Source organism: Pinus tabuliformis, chromosome 4_1 (genome assembly GCF_031772625.1).
Source record: "Pinus tabuliformis cultivar Carrire ecotype Pingquan chromosome 4_1, CPIR1, whole genome shotgun sequence".
In the NCBI taxonomy this organism is placed as follows: domain Eukaryota; kingdom Viridiplantae; phylum Streptophyta; class Pinopsida; order Pinales; family Pinaceae; genus Pinus; species Pinus tabuliformis.
Window position 1 is genome coordinate 469,552,755 of NC_142303.1, and position 17,250 is coordinate 469,570,004.

The 17,250-nt window shown below is 36.2% G+C and overlaps 1 pseudogene; it reads left to right on the forward strand.

Annotated features, from left to right (window-relative positions):
• Window positions 1–16,878, forward strand: part of LOC149176475 (heat shock cognate 70 kDa protein-like) — a 48,305-nt pseudogene extending 31,427 nt beyond the window's left edge.
• Window positions 16,879–17,250: the final 372 nt, after the last annotated feature.

Here is a 17,250-nt window from a genome sequence, read left to right on the forward strand (position 1 = left end):
TTGATTTATGCAAGGCAAGGATAAAGAGGGAGCTAACAAAATCCCCTTTAATCCTTAAAGATAAGCAATTTATATTTTTCCTCCTTGATTGTTATTATTTTATTTTTGGACAATATTTTGTCTTTATATCCCTTTTTCTTGGTTATAATCGTTCTTTTGTGGCTTCATGGTGATATTTTAAGGTACATTATGAAGGTTTCCAAGACTCTGGAAGCAAATGGAAGCACCAAGAAAAATGAACAAAAGTATATGGCAAGAGGATTCTCTCAGGACAAAGCACAAACTCAACTTGAGTGATGTGTTCAAGAGGGGGAATGGATCAAGAAATCTAGAATCATGTTAGATGACCATAAGAGCTTCCAGTTAAGAGGGAACAAAAAAGCTAGCAAGCTCGAAGGATGTCATGATGAAGGGTTGTGTGCTAAAGAATCGAAGGGAAGTCAATGGTGACTTCCAAATATATCTACAAGATCTAGCATACAACATATGGTAGCATAAAAAAGTACAAAGTGATACCTAAGACTAGAAGGTTCTCTTAGTAAGAGGGAGAGGATCATGAAAAGACATTAGCTCCAATTGCCAAGCTTTGAGGATCATGAAAGAGTCTCCTGCTTACAAATAGAAGATTGTACCTCAGACTTGGATTGATGGATCAAGGTTGATCCTATATGGTTTGTTTTTTATGGAAGTAGAAGGACTCATGTGTCAGGGGGAGAAGTTGTGATAGAAATATTTACTTTCATAACATAGGGAGCAGATAAGGAGCCTTGCTTTAGCTTCAGAGGGATTTGACATCTGAGTTCGAGATGAAAGTCCTAAATTTGATTTATTACTTCCTTAAAGAATATTGTTGAGATACCTTAGAGAGTTTTGGGATGGTGGACTATCATTGAGATTGTTAAGCTAGATAGCTTCTACAAAAAGGGAGCAACCAGGATTGCCATAATAGGATTTGTTTTAGAAAGATCACCTAGTTAGAGTAACCAGAAATTAGCCAATCAACTTATGGATGGGCCAAGGAATGTGTCTCAACATGTGCTAAAGTACCAACATGGTACAGTTGGTTATGACACAACCATTTATTGTTTGAGATATGTCTCAAACAATGAAGTACATTTGCAGGGATACACAGATTTAAATTGGGCAGAGAGTACAAAAGACAAAAAGGTTTCATCAAGATATTACTTCAGTTTGGGCTCCGTTATGATTTCTTGGATTAACAAGACACAAACATCCTTGACACTCAATATTGCAGAGGCCAAGTATATTATATCTTAGTTGGCAAGTTGAGAAGCAGTATGGCTTCAGAAACTACTTGTAGGATTATTTGATCAAATGCAGGTAACGACCATGATGACAAATCAAAGCACAATGAGATCTAGTACTAAGACATGGCAAGCAATGTGGCTCCAATACTATTCTAACGTCAAGAAAGTTGTTGACAAATCCTTTGTTCCATGATAAGGTTTGTATACTTCAAGCACAAGCTAGGATTTCTTGTCTTAGCAAGAGGGAGTGTTAGCATTAGGGACAAGCATTCTCCCTAGGTCAAGTATGTTAACCAAGATAAGGAATAATGTTGACCAGGATTAGGAAGAATGGTCCCAGAGGCCCAAATTACTCAACCACAGAGTTGAGTAGGTTTCATTCAACATTAGGATCAGATTACTCTCTAGATAGGTTGAGTAAGCCTTAACATTATGGCTTAGAGTGAGGCCATTGGATTTGGACTAGAATATTCAAATGGACTGAATGTGTCCCTATGGTTTTACCATGAGTCAAAGAGATTGATCAGGGTGATGGTGAACCAAGACTAGTCATTATTCTATGGGTAACAGGAGTCAACCAGAATTAGGGTGACTAGTTGATGCTAGTGATGTACCATAGGTCAGAGATGCTAACCAAAATTATGTTACCTATTTGATGTTATAAATTTTACCATGGGTCAAATTTTTTGACTAAGATCAAGTGCACATATGCGTGGAGGTTAGGAACCCTCTCAAGTAATATAGAGGAAGTGTATGCCCTCCTTCATGGAGTTCAAATTACATCCTCTCTCCAAATCCCCATGTTGATCATAGGGGTAGATTTGCTAATTGTAATATGACACGTGGTCCTAGAAACTAATTTAGTCGACTATAGAGTAGTATCAATTCTCATTTAGAATATAAAAGTGTTGCGGAGCAACAAAATGGTAAAGGTTTTTCACACTTATCAATAAAATAATAAAAAAAACAATCTTTGGGCTAGTATGTCCATTAGGGAAAACCATGGTTTTCTTAAACTCAGTGGAAAACATAATTATTAGCGTATCCCCTAAGTGTGATTAAACTAAAAAATGATGTCATATTATAATTTAAGCACAAAATGACTCCCATGCAAAGCCATAAATGAACATTATGGGGCTTTTTATGTTTAAAATGGGTGTCCTAAGGAAAAAATAAAATAAGAGTTATGAATTTCTAAATGAAAAAAAAGATAAAACTAGTTTTTCTTAATTGTATTTTTGGCTTATCTCCTTATAGGTTTCCTCATGTATTTTCTATTGATTTATTTTTATGTGGTTCTTATCAAAAGCATGTAGAGTGGGTACTCTTGTAGCGGCTACAACCACCCTCCAAAATTTTACCTATGCATAGATTTTGGAGCCTAACCTTTAATTCACACGAGATTATCTTGCACTGATACCAAGTATTCTTGATTTGATTGAGACTTATCCTTTTCACTTTGTTCTTGTGTTCACTTGTTTTCACACGTAACCTATCTTTCTACGTCACAAGCTAACCTGCTAACTTGGTCTTTCAACAGTTTTGGGCTTGCCTCCAGAAAGTGCACAATCCTTGAGGGCAAGTAGCCTTAATGATTGGAATTGCGAAGTTCTAATTGAAAGTCTACCATGAACTCAAAAATTGCGCAGTCATGGAAGGCAACCCAAAACTAAGCCCAAAAATTGCACAATGCATCCCTTGAGCTCAGAAACTACGCAGTGCACTGAGTTGGAAAGTTGCCCAATTCTCTAGAATTGCGCAATCTTTCTCGGCAACGTGCATGGCTAGTTTCCCTAGTAAGGCAAGAAAAATAAAGGGCAAAAATCATTCCTAGGAAGTAGGGATCCATTATTAGTTTCTCGAAGATGGAACATTGCTATTTTTAGAAGTTTTCAACAAGTGTCGCTTTTCCTTGATATTAGGTTTGCATGTCATAAACCCTCATTTTCTTAAGTCTAGTTATTCGATGCATCTAGAGCTCATTTGCACATTCAATCTTGGAGCTTTAGCATTCCCAAGGAGATTAAGGAACCTTCCATGGAGTTTTCATTGCTTTTTCGGGCGAGTTTTTATTTTATCATCTTTTGCCACTTTCTCTGTCATTTTTTGTCGTTTCGCTTGTGTGAGTGTTGTTATGCTTGTTTCTCTTCGTGATTACTGGTGTTTCATCTTGTTTTAGCTTGTAGAAGTGTTGTTTCAAGTTATCATTTTCCTTTCACAAGCGTTGGATTGGTTTCTTTTTTTTTTCACTAATGGTCGTCGTTCCAGTGACCCTCCTCACGAATTTTATTTTCTTCCCGTTTATTCTGTTTCTGCGCTTGATCTATCATTATTTATTCATGTTTGTTATATCTTCACTCAAGATCACACTATCTCTCAGATCTGATCATTTTCCACACTTCCCTTAGGTAGATCTGCACTCCTTGGTCAGTTTTCACTTTGCCCAGCTGGGCACCATGCAATCATAAGGCTCAATATGAGAGTTTGACCTCTAGAATTGTGTAGTGCATAGTACAAGATGGCCTAACTGTGCATTGCGCAGTTCCAGGGCTCAGCTTGCTTCCCTGGACACTGAGATTGCACAATGCACAGTCTCTCTCATACCACTGCCCAAGCTAAACTATGGATTATGCAATCTCAAGCCAAAAAATTCATCCCTGGTTGTTGGGACTGCACAGTGTGCAGTTCCCATAGGCAACCAATCCCTCCTGTTGTTGAAAAATTACACAGTCCTTCCCATCAGATGCCCAGTTTGTTGCTTGATCATGCCTAGTAATTATATTTTCTTAAGACTGATGTTTTCTTGCCATGAGTGTCTTTCCTATCCCACAGGTACCATAGTTTTTTAGCACCTTTCTCCAACAGTCATTGTGACCATGGCACCAAAGAGAGATGCTTCAAAAGAGATCATTGAAAGCAGTACTGGGGAAGCATTTGAACAAGTGCCAGTTAACTTGCCAATATATGCGGACACTCAATTGTTTATAGAAAAAGAGTCAACACTAACATGGCAACAATTCCAACAACATTAGCAAATGGTAACAATCCAGTACAAGATAAGGGAAAGAGAAAGTTTGTTGACAAAATAGAGGGGGGAAAAAGTTGCAGAGTGAAAGCGGATTAAATCCTTATGCAAGAAGCTTCAGAAACGAAAGAAAATAGGAAGCAGAGGGTATAGAGAGCAGAGCGAAGGAAGAGAGAACATAGAGCTCGTAGGAAGAAAACCTAAGGGAGCATAAAACAAGACAAGAGTTGAGGGAAGAATGGGAACGAAGGAGAGAATAGGAGGAGAAGCAAAAGTAGGAAGAAGAAGAAAGGCAAGGTGAAATGACAGAAGAAACGATGTCACTTCAAGTTGAAGAGAAAGAACAAAACCAACCAACAGTAGAGGGAGAGAGAGAACAGATGCAAGACCGGGAGCTTGCTAAGTCGATCAAATATTTTACTGAATTTGGAACATGGAGTTGGGACTAGAGCCCTGGGATGAAAATATTGATCTGATTCTTAGTGCATTGTAGGTCATCATTCAATCTCCACCACCTCCAACTGCAGAGTTAGCCCCGAGGGAGGAAGGGGGCATACTTCCCCTTGATGATTATCTGGTAATGGATGTGTACAAACTGTTATATAATGAACTTCAAGAGAGAATTGTACAAACATGGAGAAATCATTTTCTGGATTATCATACATCACTTGCATTCATTAGAGAAAGGGTGATAGTGGTGGACACCAGTAGGATGCCATTGTCGAAGACAACTTGGCATTCACGAGTGCGACCATATCAAACACTTTATATTTGACGGTCGAGAGTAAGCAATTGGTACCAAATATACATGTTTTCCAGCAAGAGATGGGAAAACTCTACAGAGAAACATAGAATGCAACTTCCACATAGGTCTACTTAGGGGAAATGATGGAAACAATACTTGGTGAAGGATAAACACTTGGAGAGACCATGCGGGACCTCTGTGAGGAGCTCATGACTGTACGTAAGGAAGTTGTCCACTTGCATATCTTGCAGCATCATAGCAAGGAATTTGTCAAGACTCTTAGGAATGTGAAAACTGCCATCACTATCGTGCCAAAATGGACAATGTGATACAAAGGGGCATCACTTACTTTGGGAAAGAAGATGAAGTTGCAGGCAGAGTTGGAGAAATCAAGAGTTCGAATGTTGATTCAGAACAACAAACATTTCACCTCATTCATTGGAAACATTCAGGCCTCATATGTATGATTGTACAATAGTTTGGATTTCATGGTGAGAACCCACAAGATCCCATCAGTTAGCTCACTCACTGAAGCTAAGCACAAACATCAAGTTAGGCAAGAGATTGAAAAGTATTTGGAGCAGTTGAAATAGATTGCTACCAAGGAGGATTTGGATTTGAATAGACAGAACATGCAAAACCAATGTTGCATGTTGCTCCTGGTTGAGAAATAGGTTAAGATTGGCTCCAAGTTGTAGTACCCAGATGCTATGGAGGCTAGAGTTCACTTCCAACCAGACACCATCTCGCAGTTTGGGGGTATCATTGAACAATACTGAGCTTGGAACCAATATGTGACCGAGAAGCAACAAGTGGAGGTTGTTGACCTAATGTTCTCCCAAACTCAAGCATCATAGTGTTGTGTTTTGTTAGGATTTCAAGTTGTCTCTACCCTATTTTGTCTTATATGGGTACAAGTGTAAATTGTAATATTATTTGTAATTATGTCGTAAGTGAAATTCCAAGTGTCAATATTGGAATATGAAGATTCATGATGTAATGTAATGAATCATTTTGTAAAGAAGTTAAAGAGTCAAGAGGGTAGTCCAAAGGTCACAAGGGGGAGTTGAAGAGCCACCCCCTCTTGTTATAAATATATCCTCATAACTCATGTAAATGGCTTTTGGGAGCCAATATTTTGGCTAGACTTATGCTTAAAAGGAGCTTGGGTGTATTGTGAAGAGCCTTGGCCTCTCCTTAGCATACAATGAGTACACTTCTTTGGAGGAGCAGGTGTTCTTTACTTTAATTTTCCACTATTAGGGCTAGTGATCTGTCAATGGTGTATGTATGAATGGAACTTTCACTTATAATATTAAAATTAGAGCCAACACGCTTTCATGCATATGTCAGTGTGAATATAGCAGGACTATTCTTGTTGTATTTGCAACGTATGTTATTTAACTTACGCTTATGCTTATGAACTATTTCATTTGAATTTGTATGAATCTTGTTGAATGCATGTTGTTGTATTAATTCATCATTTTAACTTGTGGACTATTCTACATCTTAGCTTGTGATGTCATTATGCTCATGTGTTCCTTTCAAGTTACGTACTGTTATAGGCTTCCAAATGGAGCACTTCCTTTTCCTTTTGTGTGTTGGAACCTTCATGCATTGCACTTGACTCTCCACAGGGTCACACACTTTCTCTCACACAAAGTCACAATACTTCAATCTACACGTTTTCGCAGTCAAGGCATAACATTACCACCCATTGTTGGGACTCCTACTCCAAATGGTGTAAGTTCTAGTTGGGACTTCATATCGGGGAGATCCCCTGAATATTGGTAGGTCCAGCGCTGTCAACAGGTACTCATTGGATGTGGAATTTAATTCCATAACCAGTGGGTGCCTGTACTTGACATATGAGTAAACCTATAAGGATATAAGCCAAAAACAAAATTAAAAAAATGTGTTCTTCTTTTTCTTCCAAAATTATTTACCCCTCGATATGACATCATCATCTTGAATCTTATTGGTTCTTTTAAGGTTGATTTTGTTAATACAATTTGTTTTGAGGACTATTTTTCACCTCAAAATTCCCCTAAAAACTTCATTGGATTAGGAGTGATGCAACAACCTCACACCAATCCAATGTTCTAATTATGAATCTAGTGTCCCTCACTCGTGTGATGGACGTCAAACAAATATTTTGGGGATGCAATATAGCAAAAACCTTCAATTGACTAGTTTGGTTTATGTTTGGAACTTATTAGGTTGAGAAAGGTTTTGATTAAGGGAAGGCCTACACTTTGGTCATATGTCTACTTCACCACACATTCCCCACCTTTTCAATTTCTCTTTCCATGTGGATCTTCTATTGTGTTATTTCTTCCCATCTTCTACATCTCTATGTGTGGGTACCTTGGTGGTTTTCTTGGCGATAACTCATTGGCTTGGTGACTCTAATGGAACTAGCCCTTTCGTTTGGTTTATTTCATAATGATAGATTTTTGGTCATTCATGGTAGTGGATGAACCATTTAGAGGCTTTCTCATAAGTGGTTTAACAACTCAGGGTAATCAATTTATATCCATGGGTTTTTTATAAGATGCTTGTCATCCCTTAGGGTTGTCTAACATACAAATTTTTTGACTTTGTGTCTGGACCAGGTGGGGAGCACAACCTCCCCCGATTTTTCTTAGTATTAATCATCTTTCCTCAATCTATCATTTCTCTCAACATCCCTCATTCAATTCACAGACCTTTTTGGTGGGCCCTTGGGGACATCCAAGACCGACTGTGGGTCCTCAAAACTATAGATTTGAGGACAATAATGTCTTTGTTTTATCTCTTTGCAAGGTTAAGGTCGCTCAATCTCAAGACAAAGGATCATCATTATAGATGTCATGGTCAGAGTTGAAAGGAAGATTAGCAACATGTAAGCTAAATGGCCCACTCTCCACTCTATCATCACCTTGTTTCTTTCATAATCATGTTTCTAGTTCCCTTGTTATCAAATCAATCCTGGCATCTAAGCAAGAAAATGATGCAACACAACCCAACCTTCTAGACCTCAACACTCTAGAAAATGACTCCTCTTCAGTGGAGCCTCTAGGGACAACAATGGATTATGTTCTTTGTCCCCCGATATTGTTTTCAAATCCTTTAAATTCATATTGGTGGGTTCATCCAATGCATTCCACGATGGAGGTGGTTCGCATAAATGTGACCACAAGGAGTGTGTTTAGAAAGAAATTCTCTTTAGAATGTTCGAAGTTTGGCATTATCAATTCGTGGTGGGCTCCAAAGAAGAACATATATACATACATGATGATGGGAATACTATTGCCCAACCTATGTGAAATGATTAAAAATCAATTTGATATGGTATAGGGGTTGTTGTAAGGAAGTGTGTGGTCTCCACAAGGTTTATGGAAAATGTTTTTATTTCCTTATTTCCACTCTTGTTCCATACCAACACGAATAAAATCAAAATTATTATAGGTGATATGTTAATATTAACTTTTTTTTGGAAGGAATATGTATTGAATGCCATATAGATTGGAAATATTCAATGGTTAATTGAACAAGTGTAATATACAACGTTTTTGCTTAGTACCTATCTCTTATGCAAAAGGTAATCAGTAGCAATTATTGAATGCTTGAACAAATTCATAAATCTAATAATGAAACACATTTGAATACGACGAAGGGAAGTAACTAAAGTAATTAATGGATTAAATAACCTTGGAGCAAAATAGAAATAGGTGCATAGATAATTTTTGATGAATCATTAGCCCTAACATCATCGTTTGTTACAAAAGTTAGGAGTTTATTGAATTGTGCTTGTGCACATTTTATTCCATCTTAAGCTTATGGGACCAAATAAGGAGGAGGAATTACAATGTCTAGTATCTTTATATTAAATAATGTCTATATGATGTAAATAAAATAAATATTTTTTTAAAAAGCTAATTATTTTAACAAACTATTTACTTAACTTTAAATTTATACTCGTCCTAACTAAATGGAAAATAAATAATCTATGGTAGAATTTCTATGTCGAAAAAATAAAATTGATATGAAGTATATTGTGACGTCTTAATGGCATGGCAAAGGATTCATATGTAATAAAATGTCTAATATAAAAAATTACAATGTCTAGTAAATTAAAATAAAAAATTTAGTTACAAAAAGGCTCAAATGTGAGTGCAAAATATTCCTATATATATATATATATATATATATATATGCATCATAAGGTTTATTGAGGAAAATTATTGAACCAAGTCCATTCAATAATAAAAATCAACAAGGGAAAAATATGAAGAAAAGCATAAAAGGAAAAGTCAGTGTAATATGAAGTGTTTCTGCTTTTGTTTTTTAAATCGATCAGTTTCCATGGTTAGTAAAACACTGAAATGTAATAGAAACTATTTTTTTTTTGAAAATAAAATATTAATTATGGGAAAATCAATAAATTTGGGAAAAAAATCGATAATTAATTTATGAGGACACTTGGCGATTATATTTTTTTAAAAACATTTTTAATTTCGAAAAATTGATTTTAAACCACATAAAATTAATCATCCACCAACCAAAAATTAGAAATTCAATTTTAAAAATTCAAAAAATAATTTTCAATTTTTAAAAAGATAAGTTTAATATTTAATTTTACCAAAATTTTAATAAACTTTGGAAATAGTTTCTTAAAATTTGAAAATTAATTAAGAGCCAAAGCATTTTGACCAAACTAATTACAATATACTCTACCTTCGGTAGGCATAAAAATGATTAAATCCATGCTTGGAAAATTACAATCCGCGCGCCTCTAACCGCATAATCCTTTACGAGATTTACTTTTTCCTCATATCTTCATAACACAAACTTGCAACTCTGTCTAGAACTTATTATTTTCCAGATATTTTGTAGTTGTTTTATGTTTTGTCCCTTGTTCCACTAAATAGTCTAATAATTCTTAGCACTCGATTTTCGATGAAGAAACCTTATAAGGACATTTACATTCCCATTTGTAATATATAGGAATTGTTAAGAAAAAAGATAGCTAAAGGAGATGAGTTCATTATTAAAAGGGTATGCAAGTACAAATATATAATTACGTTGATTGGAACTTTTATTGTGAGATTTTACTTATTAACATTGTAGATATTTTTCGTCTGCCACTATAGAGATTCAAATGACATCATGCAAGGTTTAGTCATGCTCTGATCCAGGTGGATGTTGGTGGCCACCCACCGATCCCATTTGGACCCCCACAACTGTCTCTTTCAGTTTTTCAGTTTCCGTAATTGTAACACAATTTACTATATTTAGCAGTTTTTCGGGTCCTGAACTTCCAGAGTTGTTTTGAAGCCCTAAACAACTTTTTTTGGGAAATCTGGGAGGTCCATGGGCCCATGTTGCTCTTCCTAAAGTTGTTGTGCTCGGATATATCTTTCTAATGAGCTATTGTACGCGTCAAACAGAGATCATATGCCAAAGTTACGACCCCGGGAAGTTGATGTACCAATTTACCTGAAATGGGGTCCACAGTTTGGCGTTTCATCTTCTAGGGTTAGGTTTTTGGATGTTTAGGGTTTTCCATTGTTTCTCAACAATAAATAGCCCTTCGAGTCTCATTGTAACACAGTTCAGAGGCATGTAGTCGCCACATCTCTTTTCAGAGATAAGCTACCATCGCCTTAGCTAGTTTATTTCCATTCGTGTTTGTAAGCATATTTCAGTGTTTTACATTAATGAAATTGTTAGGCCCCTATACTACTAGTGTAACCCCTTATTGTTATTAGTACAACCCCATTATTATATTGATGTACCCATGTAGTGCCCATATTGTTACTATTGTGCCCCATAAAAGCCCACTATTGTTACTATTGTGCCCTTACATTATTATTGTTATGTCAGCTCTGATTATATTATGACCCCTTAGACTCCTATATATAGAAAGGAAGTCTTTTCATTTGTATCATTCAAGAATTGTTCATTTGTGTAATGTAAAGGAGGTTTCCCCCTCGAAGAGGCTGAATTCTAAGGCGTTGATCTCTCTTTTCTATCTTTTGTGAGCTGGTTTCATAACATTTGGTATCAGAGCTTTGAATTCTAGGGTTTTGTTGCTCCAAACAGGTCATTGTGGAATTTTCGCTATAGATTTTTTTCCACAACGTTTCAGATGTTACAAAAAAACCCATTTGAGAAGAAATCGCGATAAACCTTGGGTTCGAATTTCAGAGCTTTTCGCGCAATATTTGCGGAGATATGATCTGAGGAAGTCGGTATTTTTGCAAACTCCTGAATTACATTCCAAACAGGTGACTTGGGGAAAATAGTCATAACTTTTTTTTTGAGCATCAGATTGAAATTTAGTAAGAAGTTACAGAAAGAGGACAGACTGTAGTTTCCTGTGTATATTTTTCAGATCCTAAGGTCGAAATAGTGACACATGGCACTTCATACAAGTTCGCTCTTCTGAAAAGGTATATAATCAGGTTATCTTAGGAGATTGTGCATAAATCTTTCTTAGAGAATCTAAATTCGATCAGACTGGTGGCATTAGAAAGAGAACACAATTTTAGAACTGGAAGAACCGAAATTACAGAGTTATAGTCATTTCAAGATCAAGCTCCTAAAATCAAGAAAAGGCGATAGGAGGAAGTTTGATGGCAAGGATCCAGTAAATTTCATTATTGTTATTAGTACAACCCCATTATTATATTCATGTACCCATGTAGTGCCCATATTGTTACTATTGTGCCCCATAAAAGCCCACTATTGTTATTATTGTGCCCTTACATTATTATTGTTATGTCGGCGCTGATTATATTATGACCCCTTAGACTCCTATATATAGAAAGGAAGTCTTTTCATTTGTATCATTCAAGAATTGTTCATTTGTGTAATGTAAAGGAGGTTTCCCCCTCGAAGAGGCTGAATTCTAAGGCGTTGATCTCTCTTTTGTATCTTTTGTGAGCTGGTTTCATAACATTTGGTATTAGAGCTTTGAATTCTAGGGTTTTGCTGCTCCAAACAGGTCATTGTGGCATTTTCGCTATAGCTTTTTTTCCACAACGTTTCAGATGCTACAAAAAAACCCATTTGAGAATAAATCACGATGAACCTTGGGTTCGAATTTTAGATCTTTTCGCGCAATATTTGAGGAGATATGATTTGAGGAAGTCGGTCTTTTTGCAAACTCCTGAATTACATTCCAAACAGGTGACCTGGGGAAAATATTCATAACTTTTTTTTTGAGCATCAGATTAAAATTTAGTAAGAAGTTACAGAAAGAGGACAGACTGTAGTTTCCTGTGTATATTTTTCATATCCTAAGGTCGAAATAATGACACGTGGTACTTCATACAAGTTCGCTCTTCTGAAAAGGTATATAATCAGGTTATCTTGGGAGATTGTGCATAACTCTTTCTTGGAGAATCTAAATTCGATCAGACTGGTGGCATTAGAAAGAGAACACAATTTCAGAACTGGAAGAACCGAAATTACGGAGTTATAGTCATTTCAAGATCAAGCTCCTAAAATAAAGAAAAGGTGATATGAAGAAGTTTGATGGCAAGTATCCGGTAAATTGCATACTTCATATGGAGTAATATTTTGATCTACATGGTGTACCACTGTTACAAAAGGTACGTATTGCATCTTCATATTTAGAATCGGATCAATTTTTATGGTATAAAGGGCTTTGTTCTCGTAAACAACTTGTTATGTGGTCAATTTTCACGGAGGAAATGATAACACATTATGAGGATACAAAGAGCAACACCTTCTTTAGAGCAACACCACAACAATTAGAAAGAGTAAAAGGGCTTTGTGACATAGTGGAAAGTAAAATTATGGCAACAAGGAATCTACCCCTCACAACTATAAATATGGAAGTGTTGTTTCTCCTAGCCTTCCACAACCTACAAGGGTTACACCACAACAATTGGAAGAAAAAAGAGAAAAAGAGCTTTGTTACAATTGTGATAGCAAATGCACTAAAGGTCATAAGTGTCCTGAGAAGAAATTATTTTACATAGAGTATGAAGAGGAGGAAGAAAAGGATCAAGAAACATCAAAAGAAGAGGATATACGCCAGGACCCAACCCCAGAGAAAGAAAAAATGAATCAGACCATATCTTGTAAAGCATTGGCAAGAATTACCACTCTTCAAACTCTCAAGATAGAAGGACATCAAGAAAAAAAAGGTGCAAGAAGTGAAAGATCACATCGAGAAAGAAGAAATGAATCCAACCATATCTTGTAATTCATTGGCCGGAATTACCACTCCTCAAACTATCAAGATAGAAGGACATATCAAGAAGAAAAATGTTCAAGAATGAAAGATCACATCGAGCATCAAGAAATGAATCCGACCATATCTTGTAAAGGATTGGAAGAAATTACCCCTCCTCAAACTCTAAAGATAGAAGGACATATCAAGAAGAAAAAGGTTCAAGCAGTGAAAGATCACATCGAGCATCAACAACAAGTTCTCCAACTTTTAAAGGATAAGGCCACTTTGGTGCAAAATCAAATGAAACAATAGGTAGATCAACATCGTAGTGAAAAATGTTTTGATGTAGGTGATTGGGTATTTTTACTACTACATTTCAAGCAAGCTATTTATGAGAAGGACATGTTGGCAATACTACATGCACTTAAGAAATGGCGACCTTACCAAATGGAAAGACACTTCAAGGTAAAAATGGATCATGATAGTCTTAAATACTTTTTAGAAAAACTATTATCTTTAGAAGAACAGAAAAAATGTGTCACAAATATGTTGGGTTATGACTTTGACATCATCTATAGAAAATGGAAGCAAAATTTTGTTGCAGATGCCCTCTCAAGAAAGGATGAGGATGTGGAAGCATTGTTTTGTGCTATTTCTATTATCCAACCAGATTGGATAAACGAAGCAAGGGATGAATGGAAGAAGGACGAAGAAGTATGGCCACTTATTCAAAAGTTGCAAAAGATCCCAATTCACACAATATTGCCAGAAATTGAAGAGGAAAGAAAAATCATATTGGAACCTGGAGTAGTCACAGAAACAAGAACTCAACAACTATGAAATCGATCAATTTCAGAGTATCTCATCAAGTGGAAGAACTTACTCGCTGAAGATTCCACATGGGAGGACAAGAATTTTATATAGAAGCATAAAAAACTACTTAAACGTTGAGGACAACACTTTTTGAAGGAGAGGGGCATGTTAGGCCCCTATACTACTAGTGTAACCCCTTATTGTTATTAGTACAACCCCCTTATTATATTGATGTACCCATGTAGTGCCCATATTGTTACTATTGTGCCCCATAGAAGCCCACTATTGTTATTATTGTGCCCTTACATTATTATTGTTATGTTGGCTCTGATTATATTATGACCCCTTAGACTCCTATATATAGAAAGGAGGTCTTTTCATTTGTATCATTCAAGAATTGTTCATTTGTGTAATGTAAAGGAGGTTTCCCCCTCGAAGAAGCTAAATTCTAAGGTGTTGATCTCTCTTTTTTATCTTTTGTGAGCTGGTTTCATAACAGAAATGAAGTATTATTTCCGCTGCATCTCTATGTTTATGGTTGTATCTGTAATTTGTTGGGTTCCTGTTTAAATCCGGATCATGCTCCAGGTCATCATGGATTATACAGTCAACTTCTTTTCATAACCAACTTCTACAAAGGAGGAATATGTAATTATTCGGATACTATTTTATCTCTTCTAAATATTTGGCTCCTACCTCTACCTGCTTTGCCTCTAACTTCTGCCTACTCCCTTTAGCAGATACAACAATAATCTCTTGCCCAAGAAGAATCTATTTATCCATATGATATCTTGCTTCTACTGCATCTTCAAGATCAAAATACTACACAAAACCAAAACAATGAGGCTCTCTGCATAGGACAAAGCAAATAATCAATTAGCAGGGTCGAACTAAAATAAAATGACCATAAAATCTGGAAACTCATTTGGATTCAACATCTAACATCCAACCAAACTCTCACTGTGATTGAAAAACCTTGAAAAGGTTATGCATTTGCAAATGATATGACTGAATTCTTCTCTCTTTCTCTACTCGAACAGATTTTAAGAACTTGTGACTATATGGAACTGGAAACTAGAAAAGAAATCTCACGAAATCAACTAAATTGATAAAATTAATTGTGAAACCTCTAGAATGTACATTCAAGAGCATAATATATGCACTCTCAACGCGTTTCCAAATGAGAAAAAAATGGAATTCAAAGTGAGTGACAACTATATTACGAACAAAAAGGATTGATATTCTTGTATCATTTCTAAACAATAAAACACAAAAGGAAAAAGTATTCAAATATTTAAGGACAGTAGGAAGATCTTGACTGTTTGCTAAAGGAAAAACAATCATGGAATCAAACAGAAGATATGTCAAAGGAAACTATGTTAATCATGGGAAGCTCAAAGGGTCGACCAGCAAAGAGATGAAAGTGTTCAGACACAAGCTAGTGTATATTCTCAGAGAATTCGAGGCAGATAATCCTTCCTTAGCTCCCTCTACCGCAAGCGAGGAACTCTGCTCTCTAGGATTAGAGAGCACTCAAGAATGCAGGTATCGACCTAGAAATAGTGGTATGCCCTAGTGACTGTCACAAACACCTCATTGTGAGAACTCAGAGTTGGCCCATGACACTCAGCAAAGAATTTTACACTGATTTGAGTATCTCACTAAAAACGTAAAAACGTAAGGGAGTACTTAAATGGCCATGTTAGGCCAACAAACTATGTATTGTGATTCATGTCCTTTCATGTTTTTTCTTCATAACACAAAGGTACTAATATCAACAACATCATGTGCACGACCTTTTCAATTTATTCGTAATTGTAATTGAGGATGTTGCATTTTTTTTAATTAAGTGCAACAATTGTTGCATGATTTCTTTAATGGAAAGGAGCTCTGCAAGAGTATCAATTCCGATGAAGTTGTTGCTTATGGTGCTACGGTTCAAGCTGCAATTCTTAACGGAGAAGGAAATGAGAAGGAGCAAGAATTTTTTCTTCTTGTTGTCACTCCACTGTCACTTGGATTGGAAACTGCCAGAAGAGTGCTAATTGTTTTGATCCCGCGGAACACAATGATTGTGATGAAGAAAGAACATCAACGTACTTTGATAATCAGCCTAGTGTTTGGATCCAAGAATTTGGTGTCACTTGGATTGGAAACTGCCAGAAGAGTGCTAATTGTTTTGATCCCGCGGAACACAATGATTGTGATGAAGAAAGAACATCAACGTACTTTGATAATCAGCCTAGTGTTTGGATCCAAGAATTTGAAGGTGAAAGAGAAGGAATGAAGGACACTAATATTTTGGATAAGTTTAATTTGTCTAGCATTCCTCCTGCCCCAAGGGGTGTACCTCAAATCATTGTTTGCTTTGGCATTAATGCCAATGGTATCTTGAACATCTCTGCCGAGGATAAAACAACTGGGCAGAAGAACAAGATTAGCATTACCAATGATAAGGGCATGTTAAGAAAGGATGAGATAGAAAATATGGTTCATGATGCAGAGAAATACAAGTCGGGATGAAGAGCTGAAATTTAAGGTCGAAGCCAAGGAACCACTATGCATTGTCAACATGAGGAATACCATAAGTGATGACAAGATTGCAGTAAATTTGGACCCGGCTGACAAGAAGAAAATTGAGGATGTATTTGATGGAATTATCAGTTGGTTGGATGGAAACTATTTGGCTGAGAAGGAAGAGTTTGAGGACAAGTTGAAAGAGCTTGAGTCCACTTGCAATCCTATCATTGCAAAAATGTCCCAGGGTGAAGGTGGTGCAGCATTTCCTAGTGCTGATGCTATTGGTGGAGTTTCTGGAGCTGACTATGGAGGGTGAAAGTGGCCCTGGTCCCCAGCTAGAGGAAGTGGATTAGAATTATTTATAATCACCTTTTATGTGTTTTTGTTATTTCATTTGGATAACTCAGGCTGGAATTTCTGAAATTTAAAATATAGCCATTTTTGTCAGACTCAGGGTTCTTTTTCTTTGTAATATGTAGTATTTTGAACTCTTTCATACAGAGAGTTTTAAACCTTATATTTTAACTAAAAGTGTTTTCTCATTTCAGAATATCTAGAAATATAACGCGCCTAGATTTTTTGCAGTAAAAAAAAAGAAAAAAGACAAACAAATACAAACACTTTAATGTGAATTTTAAGATTATTCCACCGCATTTATTACTTTTTAATTAAATTTTCACAAGAACCA